This window comes from Arachis ipaensis, chromosome B05 (assembly GCF_000816755.2).
Source record: "Arachis ipaensis cultivar K30076 chromosome B05, Araip1.1, whole genome shotgun sequence".
Lineage (NCBI taxonomy): Eukaryota > Viridiplantae > Streptophyta > Magnoliopsida > Fabales > Fabaceae > Arachis > Arachis ipaensis.
The window spans coordinates 119,115,954-119,130,847 of NC_029789.2; positions in this window are offsets into that span (position 1 = coordinate 119,115,954).

Below are 14,894 nucleotides of genomic sequence, written 5' to 3' on the forward strand. Positions count from 1 at the left end.
TTGAGGCTTAAGCTCAAAGTTGTTTGCTCCAATGGCAGGGATAGAGATGCTTCTCCCATAGAAGTCGGGAGTAGGTGTAGTAAAGTCACCAAGCACCTTCCTTGCATTGTTGGCATTGTTGTTGTTTTCGGCTGCCATGGCTTCTTCTTGTTTGAAAATTTCTGTTAGGTCCTCTACAGAGAGTTGTACTTTAGCTTCTCTTAGCTTTCTCTTCAAGGTCCTTTCAGGCTCAGGATCAGCTTCAACAAGAATGCACTTGTCCTTGCTCCTGCTCATATGAAAGAGAGAAGAGGAAAGTATGAAATTCTCTATGTCACAGTATAGAGATTCCTTGAGGTGTCAGAGGAAAAGAAGAATAGAAGGAGGAGGTAGAGAGGAGAGAATTCGAACTTATAGAGAGAGTCTGAATTGCTGATAGTGGAGGAGTGTTAGTCCTTAAATAGAAGGGTGTGAGAAGAGGGGAAGAATTTTCGAAAACAAATTAAAAAGATTTTGAAATAATTAAAAGAAATTTTGAAAAAAATGGTTGATGATTTTCAAAAATTGAGATTGAGGTAATAGTTAATTGATTTTGAAAAAGATTTTGAAATTAGAAATAAAAAGAATATGATTGAAAATTATTTTGAAAAAGATGTGATTGAGAAGATATGATTGAGAAGATATGATTGAAAATCAAATTAAAAAAAAGATAGTTTTAAAATTAAAGTTGATTACTTGACTAACAAGAAATTAATAGACATGATTCTAGAATTTAAAATTTGATCCTTTCTTAATAGGCAAGTAACAACTTGAAAATTTTGAATTAAATCATTAATTGTAGCAAGGATTTTCGAAAATGAAAAAAAAATGGAAAGAAATTGATTTTGAAAAGATATGATTGAAAAGATATGATTTGAAAAAAATTTGATTTTGAAAAATTATGAAAATTTGAAAAAGAAAACAAAATCTTCCCTCTTGTGACATCTTGGCGTTAAACGCCCAGAACGGTATCCATTCTGGCGTTTAACGCCCAAAATACTACCTTTTTGGGCGTTTAACGCCCAGCCAGGTACCCTGGCTGGCGTTTAAACGCCAGTTTTCCTTCTTCACTGGGCGTTTTGAACGCCCAGCTTTTTCTCTGTAATTCTTCTGCTGCATGTTCTCAATCTTCAATTCTCTGTATTATTGACTTGAAAAGACACAATTTTAAAAATTTTTTGAATTTTTAATGATGAGAAATAATCAAAATGCAACTAATCATGGAAAACTAAGATTAAATCAACAATGCATGCAAGACACCAAACTTAGAAGTTTGTATACTAACGACTATAACAATTTGAAAATAACATAAAATATTTTTGATTTTAAGATTTTATAAATTTTTTTGTGATTTTTCAAAAATTATTTGGAAAAGAAAATAAAGAGATTCAAAATTTTTAATAAGAATTCCAGGAATCATGCAATGTTAGTCTAAAACTCCGATCGAGGAATTAGACATGGCTTACTAGCCAGCCAAGCTTTCAGTGAAAGCTTCGGTCCAAAACACTAGACATGGCCAATGGCCAGCCAAGCTTTAGCAGATCATTACGTTCAACAGCAAGATTGATAGAAATCAACAAGCCCTTGTGATGATAAGTTGAAACCTCGGTCCAAAAGATTAGACATGGCTTCACAGCCAGCCAGACTTCAACAAATCCTCATGAAACTCTGGAATTCATTCTGAAAAGTACTGAAGAGCAAAATAATATAATTTTTTTTTTGAAAAATTTTTCGAAAATAAAAAGTAAAAAGCTTAAATATAAAAATAAAATTACCTAATCTGAGCAACAAGATGAACCGTCAGTTGTCCAAACTCAAACAATCCCCGGCAACGGCGCCAAAAACTTGGTGCACGAAATTGTGATCATCAATGGCAGCAACAACTTGGTACGCACAATTGTAATCTCAACTCTTCATCACAACTCCGCACAACTAACCAGCAAGTGCACTGGGTCGTCCAAGTAATAAACCTTACGTAAGTAAGGGTCGATCCCACGGAGATTGTCGGCTTGAGCAAGCTATGGTCATCTTGTAAATCTCAATCAGGCAGATTCAAATGGTTTTGGAGAATTGATAATTAAAAGATGAATAAAACATAAAATAAAATAGAGATACTTATGTAATTCATTAGTGAGAATTTCAGATAAGCGTATGAAGATGCTTTGTTCCTTCTGAACCTCTGCTTTCCTACTGCCTTCTTCCAATCATTCATACTCCTTTCCATGGCAAGCTTATGTTGGGTTTCACCGTTGTCAATAGCTACCTCCCGTCCTCTCAGTGAAAATGGTCCAAATGCGCTATCACCGTACGGCTAATCAGCTGTTGGTTCTCGATCATGTTGGAATAGGATCCATTGATCCTTTTGCGTCTGTCACTACGCCCAACACTCGTAAGTTTGAAGCTCGTCACAGTCATCCCTTCCCAGATCCTACTCGGAATACTACAGACAAGGTTTAGACTTTCCGGATCTCAAGAATGCTGCCAATTGATTCTAGCCTATACCACGAAGACTCTGATCTCATGGAATGGAAGGCTCGGTTGTCAGGCGAGGCAACCATGCGTCATGAACCAGGAGGCTAAGAGATACGCACTCAAGCTATTGCAAGTAGAACGGAAGTGGTTGTCAGGCACGCGTTTATAGGTGAGAATGATGATGAGTGTCACGGATCATCACATTCGTCAGGTTGAAGAACAAGTGTATATCTTAGAGAAGAAATAGGCTTGAGTTGAATAGAAAAATAATAGTACTTTGCATTAATTCATGAGGAACAGTAGAGCTCCACACCTTAATCTATGGTGTGTAGAAACTCCACCGTTGAAAATACATAAGAACAAAAGGTCTAGGCATGGCCAAATGGCCAACCTCCCAAAGAGGGTTCAATCATCAAAACATGATTCCAAGATAGATTAAAAGATTTCGAATACAATAGTAAAAGGTCCTATTTATAGAGAACTAGTAGCCTAGGGTTACAGAATTAAGTAATTAATGCAGAAATCTTCTTTCGGGCCCACTTGGTGTGTACTTGGGCTGAGCATTAAAGATTTTACATGTAGAGACTTTTCTTGGAGTTAAACGCCAGCTTTTGTGCCAGTTTGGGCGTTTAACTCCAGCTTTTATGCCAGTTCTGGCGTTTTGACGCTAGAATTTCCATGCTGACTTGGAACGCCGGTTTGGGTCATCAAATCTCGGGCAAAGTATGGACTATTATTTATTTCTGGGAAGCCCAGGATGTCTACTTTCCAACGCAATTGAGAGAGTGCCAATTGGGTTTCTGTAGCTCCAGAAAATCTACTTCGAGTGAAGGGAGGTCAGAATCCAACAGCATCTGCAGTCCTTTTTCAGCCTCTGAATCAGATTTTTGCTCAGGTCCCTCAATTTCAGCCAGAAAATACCTGAAATCACAGAAAAACACACAAACTCATAGTAAAGTCCAGAAATGTGATTTTTATTTAAAAACTAATAAAAACATAATAAAAACAAAGTCAAAGACATTGAGCATTGATTACATCATGGTTTAAGTCACTTCGGTATATAATGCTTTAATAGGTCGGACAACCTTGAACTGTCTTGTAGCTGTTGTTTCTACACCCCACTTATGTATGAAGTTTCCCACAACAGAAGGGATCGCTACCATAAAGGAAGATCAGAAACTAGCACGCAAGTGCTATAATGAGAGTCTTGGTTTAAAAGGCAGTCCTAGAGGAAAAGAGGTCAACAGCATCAAACTTGGTACTGTTTGAATGCGGGAAGAACTACACTCCCAACCTGGAGGGAAAGTAGAAGAAGTACAAATTGGAGATCACCCTGAACAAACAACAAATATAGAGGCTAACTTGGAAGGACGACTGAAAGAGAAACTCATTGACCTCTTAAGAAGAAATGCCGACCTCCTTTCTTGGAAATCCTCTAACATGCCTGGCATAGATTCTGACCTGATGTCTCGCAAGCTCACCGTCTACCCGAGTTCCAAACTTGTTCAGTAAAAGCGTCAAACGCTTGGGCCCGAAAGGATAGAGGTCATGGAGGAACAAGTTTAAGCCATATTCAAAGCGAGATTCATAAGAGAGGTGAAGTATCCATTGTGGCTGGCCAACATAGTTTTCGTAAAGAAATAAAACGGAAAGTAGAGGATGTGTGTCGATTACACTGACCTCAATAAAGCTTGTCCCAATGATCCATACCCTATTTCCAGTATTGACGCCCTGGTTGACTCCGCTTCTAGCTATCGATACCTGTCCTTAATGGACGCTTACTCGGGATAGAACCAAATTCCGATGCATAAGCCGAACCAAGAAAAGACACCATTCATAATTCCAAAAGCTAACTATTGCTAGTAGTAATGCCTTTTGGATTAAAGAATGCCGGAGCCACATACCAGCGACTGATGAACAAGGTGTTTTCCTCTCACTTAGGAAAACTTATGGAGGTATATGTGGACGACATGCTTGTTAAAATCAAGGACAACTCAGTGTTCTTGTACGATCTTTCCGAGGTATTTTCTACCATAAGGAAGCATGAGATGAGGCTAGACCCTTCAAAATGCGCCTTTACAGTAGAAGTTGAAAAATTTCTCGGCTTCATGCTAACTCAAAGAGGCATAGAAGCAAACCTGGGCAAATGCAGAGCCATACTCAACATGAAGAGCCTGACTTATCTTAAAGAAGTTCAACAACTAAACGGAAGGTTACCAGCTCTATCCAGATTCCTAGCAGGGTCAGCGTTGAAATCACTGCCCCTATACTCAATTCTCTGAAAGGGAAAGAGGTTTGAGTGGACCCCAGAATGTGAACAAGCCTTCCAGGATTTCAAGAAATTTCTGGGGCAACCACCATCCTTACTCGACCTTGGGAAGGTGAAGAACTCATACTATACCTCACCGTAGGAAGTCGGACAATAGCTTTAGCACTAGTCAGAGAAGACGAAGGTGGAAAACAACCCATCTACTTCATCAGTAAGGCTTTACAAGAGGCTGAACTAAACTATCAAAAGATAGAAAAATTTGCCTACGCCCTTATATTCACTTCTCGACGACTCTGCCCATACTTCCAAGCTCACACCATTAGAGTACGGACTAACCAGCCCATAAAAGGTATTTTACAGAAAACAGATTTAGCTGGAAGAATCCTACAATGGGTAGTCAATTTATCAGAATTCGACCTCAAATATGAAGCTTGGACAGCTATTAAGTCACAGTATCTGGCTGACTTCATCGCAGAATACACTGACACCCCGGGTATCCCCATATAAAATGAAATCTCTATGTAGACAGCTCATCGAACAAAACCGGGAGTGGCGCAGGCTAATTATAGAGAGTAATCAGGGAACCCAAATCGAGCTCTCGTTAAAGTTCGAGTTCTCTGCCTCAAATAATCAAGCTGAATATGAGGCACTATTGGCTGGTGTTCCGAGGGTTACCTGAAACTGGAGGTCGATCTCGGTTGAGATCCTCTGTACAGATCGGTACCGACGTGTCCGGCTGGTGGGAGACGGCCGAAGCTGTCGTGCCCGATCTGTTAGACTGGTTGCACTGCTGATCCTTCGTCACCGGAGGGTGGGGGGTACCTGCAAGAGACTCCGATGCTTAAGTTAGCACGGGTATTAAACAGGTTTTTATGTAGAATCAGAGTATGAGTTATACCTGGGTGCTCCAGTGTATTTATAATGGTGAAAAGTGACCTTTTTAGATAAGATAAGTTAGTTATCTTATCTTATCTTATCTTATCTTTGGGTGAGGTCAGCTTATCTTCAACGGAACCGCCCTTCTCTCTGTAGGCTTGGGCTGCCTTTGGATTGGGCTGTTGTTCCTTGAGTTGGGCCTTTTTGGGCTTTCCTGTCGATTTGGCCGAGTTCTTCGTAAAGAAGTCGGTCCGCTTGACCTAAACAGGTCGGTCGCTTTGTCTCCAATCATCCCAAGTCAGATAGCTCGACCCAGGGTATGAACAGTGCCCCTGCTTGAGCTCGGTCTTTCTGTTGAGGTCGAGTCCTTGACTTCGGTCTAGTGAAGCCGAACTCAAGCATTTTGTCGATTCCTTTCCTTGTAGAGCCTTTTTGAATGTGGAATGTTTTTCTTTAAAAGCGCGCGCTTTTATATCAGAACTTTGGGAACGTGCGAGAGTTTTAATACCCTCATTAATTGCCTTCAAGTGCCCCGTTTCCTTTGGTTTTCGTTTTGAATTTGGCCAAAACGGTTTCTCTTCTTCATTTTTCTTCACAACCTCTCCCTTTGCTTCTCTCGCTTTCTGTTTTTTCCCAGAGTTTCACAGTTTCTTTCTGCGACGCCTGCTCTACTATCGCTGTCTTGTGGAAGAAAGGAGTGATTTTGGTTTTCTCCCTTCGTCTTCTTCCGGCGAACTTTTTTCGTTTCGAGGGGTGGTTCTGTCGCTTCTTGCTTCTTCAACTTTCTTTCGAGGTTTTCTTCTACTTTCCAGGTTCGATTTTTCCTCCTCTGTCATTTTCATGCCTGGTTTTAAGAAAGTTTGATTTTTGTTTGGAGAAAGTTTTGGATTTTTCTGCTTTTACTACGCCTGGTTATTGTGTGTTCTGGGATTTCTTCATCTTTTGTGTGATTTCTTTTGACTTCCCTATTGCATGATGCCTTTAGATTTTGCATGTTGCCGTCGTTTCTTCTTGTGTCTCTGATGATGGGTTTGAAATAATGATTAAACCTTGTTTCTGAAAAAAGGTTGTGTCTTTGACGATTTTCCGCCTTTGGCTCTTTTGGCGTTTGCTATGCCCTTTTTCTGGTAAAACTGTGGAAAGATAGTAGCTTTTGTGTTTTTACTTCCTTTATTTGAAACCTTCTTTTCTTGTTTGATGAGTGCTAGGACGTAAGCTGTAGGAATTTCTTGAATCCTTGACTTGTTTCTGCCTCCAAAGGATGCCCCAGGACTTTGGGGGTTTTCCTTTCCTAAATGCTTGCCTATGTCATTTTAGTCGAGTTGTTTTGCCCCTCATCCGAGATGTTTTTTAGTAATCCAATCTTCTTTTCTTATTTGTAGGATTAGTCGGCGTTATGTCTTCTCGCAATAACATTGTAGAGGTGTATTCCAAAGTTCCCGAGGGGATGTCTGATTGGCTGGACTCCCTTGTCCTAATGTGTGTCTCTGTCGTGGATGCTGAATTTTGTGTAGAACTGAGGAAGTGTCATAGGATTTGTAGTAGCAGTGCCCGGGAGAGGGATTATGAACTTGTAGCTCCTGATTCTGATGAGAGGGCTTGTTTTTCTACTTTCGTTGAGGGGGAGCGTCCCTTCTTCTATGCTTATGAATACTTCTTCAGCCAGTTGGACGTTACTTTTCCTTTTACTGCTTTTGAAACCGACTTGTTATGGTCATGTAACATTGCTCCATCCCAGCTTCATCCGAATTCCTGGGGTTTTATCAAAATATTTCAACTGCTTTGCCAAGAGTTAGGCATAACACCTTCTGAAACTCTTTTTCTTTATCTTTTTGTCTCGGCCAAGCCCGGAGGTTCCTCCAAAAAGAAAGCTTACTGGGTTTCTTTCAGATCGGCCCAGGCGCATAAAGTTTTTGCTATGTATGATGAGTCTTTTAAAGATTTTAAGAAATATTTCTTCCGAGTCCGTGATGTTGAGGGGATCCGCCCCTTTTTTCTTGATAAAAATGACGAGCCTGCTTTTCCTCTAGAGTGGCAAAAGAATGTGAGAGTGCCATGTTATACCTGGGAAATTCTTAATGAGGTTGAGCGGGCTTTTGTAGTTGTTCTTGAAGATTTGTAGGGGGAACCACCCCATCTGGATACAAAAAGATTCTTGAGTATTTTCAGAGATGTCGAAAAATAATGATTCCATGAAGGCCTACAAGAAGGCGAAGAAGGCTGCTGCTGCTCAAAATATCTCAGCCAAGGTGGCCGGGGAGGGATCTTCCCAAGCACAAGTGAATCCACCCGTGCCGAGTTCTCCTAGGCCGAGGAAAGTGATCCCCACTCCTCGAGTTCGTCTGGCTGACCTTCCACCGACTTCTGCTTCTAGTTCTGGTGCTCCTCCCAACAAAAACCAGAAAACAGCTGAGCTTTTCAACCTTGATGCTCATGACTTTAATGCGATTGAATTTGTGGATCAGCAAATCAGTCCCTACGGTGCCCTTCCTATGGACGATGTGTCGCTCCTTCGCCATCTGGACTTTATAACTCGAAGCAGTGTTAGAATGGCATACATGGGGGCTGCCCTATACCGGACTGCTCAGAATCTTCCTCTCCATGCCACAAAAGCCTTTATGGAGGAGGCTAAATAGGAGTTTGATCAGATGAAGGGCCTGAAGGAGGAGCTTGAAGTAAAGGTGGCTAGGTTGGAGAAGGATCTGGAGAATGAAAAGGCGAGTTCCCTTGCTCTGGCAGCTTCTGTACGGTTGGCCGAGGACACGGCATTAAGGCATAAGGAGAGTTATGTCACATCCTATCGGGAGGGAATGCATTTGAAGGAGGAGTTGGAGAATGCCTGGGCTGATTACTCTGAGCTCCAAGGTCATCTCGTTGGCAGTGTGACTGCTGCTTACGAGAACCTGAAGGAGCAGGTTCGGATTATTGCTCCCGAGGCTGATCTCACTCTCTTCAGCCTGGATAATATTGTCAGGGATGGTAAGATTGTCCCTGATGATGAGGATGATGATGATGTTGACTCTCTCCCTGTTCCTTCTGCCAAAGTGTCGACTCCTACTGTTCCTCTTGCTGAGGTCGGCCCTCCTGCTTCTGATCCTGACTGCCAGATCTTAAACCGGGACGATGGTACTGTGGATGCTGTTCCTCTCCAGGCTCGCCCTCCTTCTCCTCAGACTGATGCTGTTAAAAAGTCTTCTAATCTTTAGTTGATTTATTTTTGAATATCTGTGTAATTGGCCCGGCTTGTGGGCTTTTAACTCTTTCTTTTGTGGTTGGTATATTTTGGTGACACTCTTTTTGGTTGCTTTGTTTAGTAACCCATTAAAACAAAACACAATGAGTAGCTCCTGAGCTTTTGGGTCTGGCCCTGAGGCTTATTATTTTGTGTCACATTTGTTTGCATCTGTCCTAACTTCTTGCTGCTCAATTTCTTTGAATTATTTTGTAGATGTGTGGACCCAATCCACAACCGATTTCTTTACGTCGTCTTTTTTCCAACTTATTTTGTAGTTGGCTGACGCCGTCATGTCGGTTTTTCTCAGTCATCTTTAGTAATCCATTTTTTAGTTGGACCTTGGTGAGTCTCTTTTATGGATTACTTTTTGTAACTTTGTAGCTTTGTTGGGCCGACTTCATCATGCCAGTTCTTTCCCAGTTATTTTTAGTAATCCTTTTTTGGACCTTGGCCAGATCTCTTTCAGGAATTACTTTTATAACTTGTTTGTAGGGGACCGATTTCGTTAGGTCGATCTCTTCTAAGTTATTTTTGTAATCCTCTTTCTTGGACTTTTGTCAGGTCTCTTTCAGGGATTACTTCTATAACTTTTTTGCTGTAGGAGACGGACTTCGTTAGGTCGATCTCTTCTAAGTTATTTTTGTAATCCTCTTTCTTAGACCTTTGTCAGGTCTCTTTCAGAGATTACTTCTATAACTTTTTTGCCGTAGGAGACCGACTTCGTTAGGTCGATCTCTTCTAAGTTATTTTTGTAATCCTCTTTCTTGGACCTTTGGCAGGTCTCTTTCAAGGATTACTTCTATAACTTTTTTGCTGTAGGAGACCGACTTTGTTAGGTCGATCTCTTCTAAGTTATTTTTGTAATCCTCTTTCTTGGACCTTTGTCAGGTCTCTTTCAGGGATTACTTCTATAACTTTTTTGCTGTAGGAGACCGACTTTGTTAGGTCGATCTCTTCTAAGTTATTTTTGTAATCCTCTTTCTTGGACCTTTGTCAAGTCTCTTTCAGGGATTACTTCTATAACTTTTTTGCTGTATGAGACCGACTTTGTTAGGTCGATCTCTTCTAAGTTATTTTTGTAGTCCTCTTTCTTGGACTTTTGTCAGGTCTCTTTCAGGGACTACTTTTATAACTTTTTCATTTTGGGCTGACTTTGTCATGTCGGGCCCTTCTAAGTTAAAGTAATCCTCTTTAATAGGGTTGGCCAGACCTCTTTCCAGGGTTTACTTATAACTTGGGTTGACGTGGTCCGACTTCTTAACGTCGGCCAGTCTTTAAGTTATTATTTTAGCAATCCATAAAACCTCGTCAGGTTCTTTTTTCGGATCACTTTCGATAACTTCTTACATTATTCTGTGTTCATCTTTGCCGATTTGTAGAAAGTGGTTGTCATCTTTAGATCGTCTTTTGGGTGAATCGCGTTTTCACCTTTATCAGATGGTTATCTTTATCGTGATCGTGCAGTGAAATTGTTTTTCACTTTCTGCCGATCTGTTGCTTTATAATTGGACGATGAATGCTTCAGATTAATGTGTCTTGAAATCTTGTAGAATATATAAAATATATTTTATTCAAAGAAAAGTGCAAATATATACATGTGGGAGTTTTTCATCCCTTTAGGTCGGATAGTGTCCGAGTCTCAACTTGGTGCCTCATTAAAAAACCTTTTCAGGAAAAAGAGTGCATCCAATGATGAGATCTTTTACCTTTTCTAACTATAGTACCTTCTTAGGTTACAGGCGTGCCATGATCTGGGAAGCTCTCGTCCATCGAGTTCAGACAGTTTGTAGTAGCCCTTTCCAAGTACTTCTACAACTCGGTAGGGTCCTTTCCAGTTTGCTGCCAGCTTTCCTTCTCCTGGTCGAGTTGTTCCAATATTGTTTCGGATTAGGATGAGATCATTCTCCGCGAAGCTTCGCGGCACTACCCTTTGATTATATCTGGAAGCCATTCGACGTTTTAGTGCTTCTTTCCTGATCCGAGCTCTTTCTTGGATTTCAGGTAGTAGGTCGAGCTCTTCCCTCTGAAGTTGGAAGTTTGCTCCCTCATTGTAATGAACCACTCTAGGCGATCCTTCCTCGATCTCTACTGGGATCATTGCTTCTATTCCATATGCTAACCGAAAGGGGGATTCCTTCGTGGTGGAATGTGGCGTCGTTCGATACACCCATAGGACTTGTGGAAGCTCTTCTGCCCAAGCTCCCTTTGCATCCTGTAATCTCCATTTTAACCCGGCCAATATGACTTTGTTGGCAGCTTCGGCCTGTCCATTGGCTTGTAGGTGTTCAACGGAGGTGTACTGGTGCTTTATATTCAAGTCGGCTACTAGTTTTCGGAAGCTTGCATCTGTGAATTGAGTGCCATTATCTGTGGTTATTGAATATGGAACCCCGAACCTTGTGACAATGTTTCTATATAAGAATTTCCGGCTTCTTTGAGCGGTGGCGTTGGCTAGGGGCTCTGCCTCAATCCACTTTGTGAAATAGTCTACCCCTACTATGAGAAATTTAACTTGTCCTGACCCCTGGGGGAAGGGGCCGAGAAGATCGAGTCCCCATCTTGCAAACGGCCAAGGCGAAGTTACGCTGATGAGCTCTTCTGGCGGGACGATGCGAAAGTTGGCATGTTTCTGACATGGTGGGCATGTCTTTACAAATTCTGTAGCTTCTTTCTGTAGAGTTGGCCAATAAAATCCCGCCCGGAGTACTTTTTGGCGAGAGCTCGTGCTCCGAGATGATTGCCATAAATGCCGCCGTGTACTTCTTCTAGCACTTCTTTTGTGTGGGAGGTCGGCACGCATTTTAGTAATGGTATTGAGATCCCTCTTTTGTACAGGATGTTGTTTATGATGGTGTAGTACTGTGCCTCCCTTTTTAACCTCTTTGCCTCCTTTTCTTCTGTGGGGAGTGTTCCTGCTTTGAGGTAGTTGATTATGGGGGTCATCCATCCTTGGTCCTAATTTGTTATGGCTAGGACTTTTTCCTCTTCTGAGATTGACGGGTTCTGTAGCATTTCCTGGATGAGGCTTCTATTGTTGCCCCCTGGTTTGGTGCTGGCTAGGTTCGAGAGTGCATCAGCTCGGGCATTTTGTTCGCGGGGTATGTGGCAGATCTTATATTCCCCGAGTTGTCCGAGCTGTTCCTTGGTTTTATCCAAATACTTTTTCATGGTGGGATCTTTGGCTTGATAGCTCCCTGTTATCTGTGAGGTGACAACTTGTGAGTCGCTGTAAATGTTGAGTTTTTGAGCTCCAACCTCTTTAGCCAGCTTCAAACCGGCTAATAACGCTTCATATTCCGCCTGGTTGTTTGAGGCCGGGAACCCAAACTTGAGGGAGAGCTCAACTTGGGTTCCTTGGTTGCTTTCTATTATCACGCCTGCGCCGCTTCCAGTCTTATTTGAAGAACCGTCCACGTAGAGATTCCATTCTGTGGGGGTTTCCAAGGTATCTGTGAATTCTGCGATAAAGTCGGCCAGATACTGTGATTTAATGGCCGTCCAAGCTTCATATTGGAGGTCGAATTCTGATAACTCGACTGCCCATTGGAAAATTCTTCCCGCTAAATCTGTTTACTGCAATATTCCTTTTATGGGCTGGTTACTTCGAACCTTAATGGTGTGAGCCTGGAAGTACAGGCGAAGTCGTCGAGATGTTAGAATGAGAGTATAGGCAAAATTTTCTATTTTCTGGTAGTTCAGCTCGGATCCCTGTAGCGCTTTGCTAATGAAGTAGACGGGTTGTTGCCAACTTTCGTCTTCTCTGACTAGTGCTGAGGCTATTGCCCGGCTTTCTACTGCGAGATATAATATGAGCGGTTCTCCTTCTCGTGGTCGAGATAAGATAGGCGTCCGTCCTAAGAATTCCTTGAAGTCTTGGAAGGCTTGTTCACATTCTGTCGTCCATTCGAACTGCTTTCCCTTCCTTAAAGTAGCATAGAAGGGGAGAGATCTTATCGCTGCTCCTGCTAAGAATCTAGATAGGGCGGCTAATCTCCCGTTGAGTTGCTGTACTTCTTTGACACAGGTGGGGCTCTTCATGTTGAGTATGGCTTGACATTTATCCGAGTTTGCTTCAATTCCTCTTTGTGTGAGCATGAAAACTAAGAATTTGCCTGCTTCTACTGCAAAGGTGCATTTTGCGGGATTGAGTAGCATATCATGCTTCCTTATAGTGTCGAACACTTGAGCCAGGTCGGACAATAATATATCTTCGTTTTGTGTCTTTATCAACATGTCGTCCACATAGACTTCCATGATTTTTCCGATGTGTTTTGAGAAGACTTTATTCATTAGCCTTTGATAAGTAGCTCCCGCGTTCTTGAGACCGAAAGGCATCACGATGTAGCAGTAATTTGCTTTCGGCATTAAAAATGAGGTCTTTTCTTGATCTGGTGGATACATGGGGATTTGGTTGTATCCCGAGTATGCATCCATAAACGAGAGGTATCTATATCCGGAGGAAGCATCTACCAGAGCGTCGATACTTGGGAGTGGGTAAGGATCTTTAGGGCAGGCTTTGTTGAGATCGGTGTAATCGGTGCACATTCGCCAATTCCCATTTGATTTTTTCACCAAGACGACGTTGGCTAGCCATAGTGGGTACTTGACTTCTCTTATGAATCCTGCCTCCAGTAGTACTTGTACCTGTTCTTCCACAGCTTGGGATCGCTCTGGCCCAAGTTTTCTTCGTCTCTGCTGCACCGGCTGAGATCCTGGGTAGACCGCCAACTTGTGGCACATTAGCTTAGGGTCTATGCCTGGCATGTCTGCGGCTTTCCATGCGAAGAGATCGACATTATCTCCTAAGAATTGTATCAGTAATTCTTTTGAGTCTCCTCTTAGGATCGTGCCGATATTAGTCGTTTTGTCCGAGGTGTCTCCGATCTGAACCTTCTCTATCTCACCTTCTGGCTGCGGACGGAGTTCTTCTCGTCGCTGAACTCCGCCAAGCTCAATTGTATGAAACTCTTCTCCTCTGCCCCTGAGGTTTAGACTTTCATTATAACAGCGGCGTGCCATCTTTTGAACTACTTTTATCGTGGCTATCCCCTCTGTAGTTGGGAATTTCATGCACAGATGCGGAGTCGAGACTATTGTGCCGAGTTGATTGAGTGTTGTCCGACCTATTAGAGCATTGTAGGCTGAACTTACGTCGACCACAATGTAGTCTATTTTGAGGGTCCTGGATTGGTTCCCTATTCCAAAGGTTGTGTGTAGTGATACGTATCCTAATGGTTGTACCGGGGTATCTCTTAGTCCAAACAGACTATTCGGGTATGCTCTAAGTTCTTTTTCTTCCAGGACGAGTTTGTCGAAGGCTGTTTTGAATAAGATGTCGGCAGAACTCCCTTGGTCTATTAATGTGCGGTGTAGATTGGCGTTTGTCAATATGATAGTGATGACCATGGGATCGTCGTGTCCCGAGATGATGCCGGATGCGTCCTCTTTAGTGAACGTTATTGCAGGGATGTCGGGTGCTTCCTCTTTTCCCTCGACATGATATACTTCTTTGAGATATCTCTTGAGAGATGATTTGGAGATCCCACCTCCTGCGAATCCACCGTGTATCATGTGGACGTGTCTTTCTGGTGTCCAAGGTGATCGTTCAGTTCGTTCGGCATCTTCATCCCTTCGTCTCTTTCTTTGATCATCATCTCGGGTGGCGAGAGATCGATCTAATTTTCCTTCTCTCACCAATTTTTCTATGATATTTTTTAAGTCGAAGCACTCGTTGGTGGAGTGCCCTCGGATTCGATGGTATTCACAATATTCCTTTCGGTTTCCTCCTCCCCTTTTGCCTTTGAGTGGCCGCGCTGGGGGAATTTTCTCTGTGTGGCAGACTTCTTTGTATACGTTGACCAGAGATTCCTTGAGAGGAGTGTAATTATGGTATTTTTTAATTTTCTCCCCTTGTCCATCTTCTTTCCTTTTGGATTCCTTGTCTTTATCTCGGTAGGGGGCCCCAGATTTTGAGGTTTCTCCTAACCGAGCGTTTTCTTCCATGTTGATATATTTTTCTGCTCG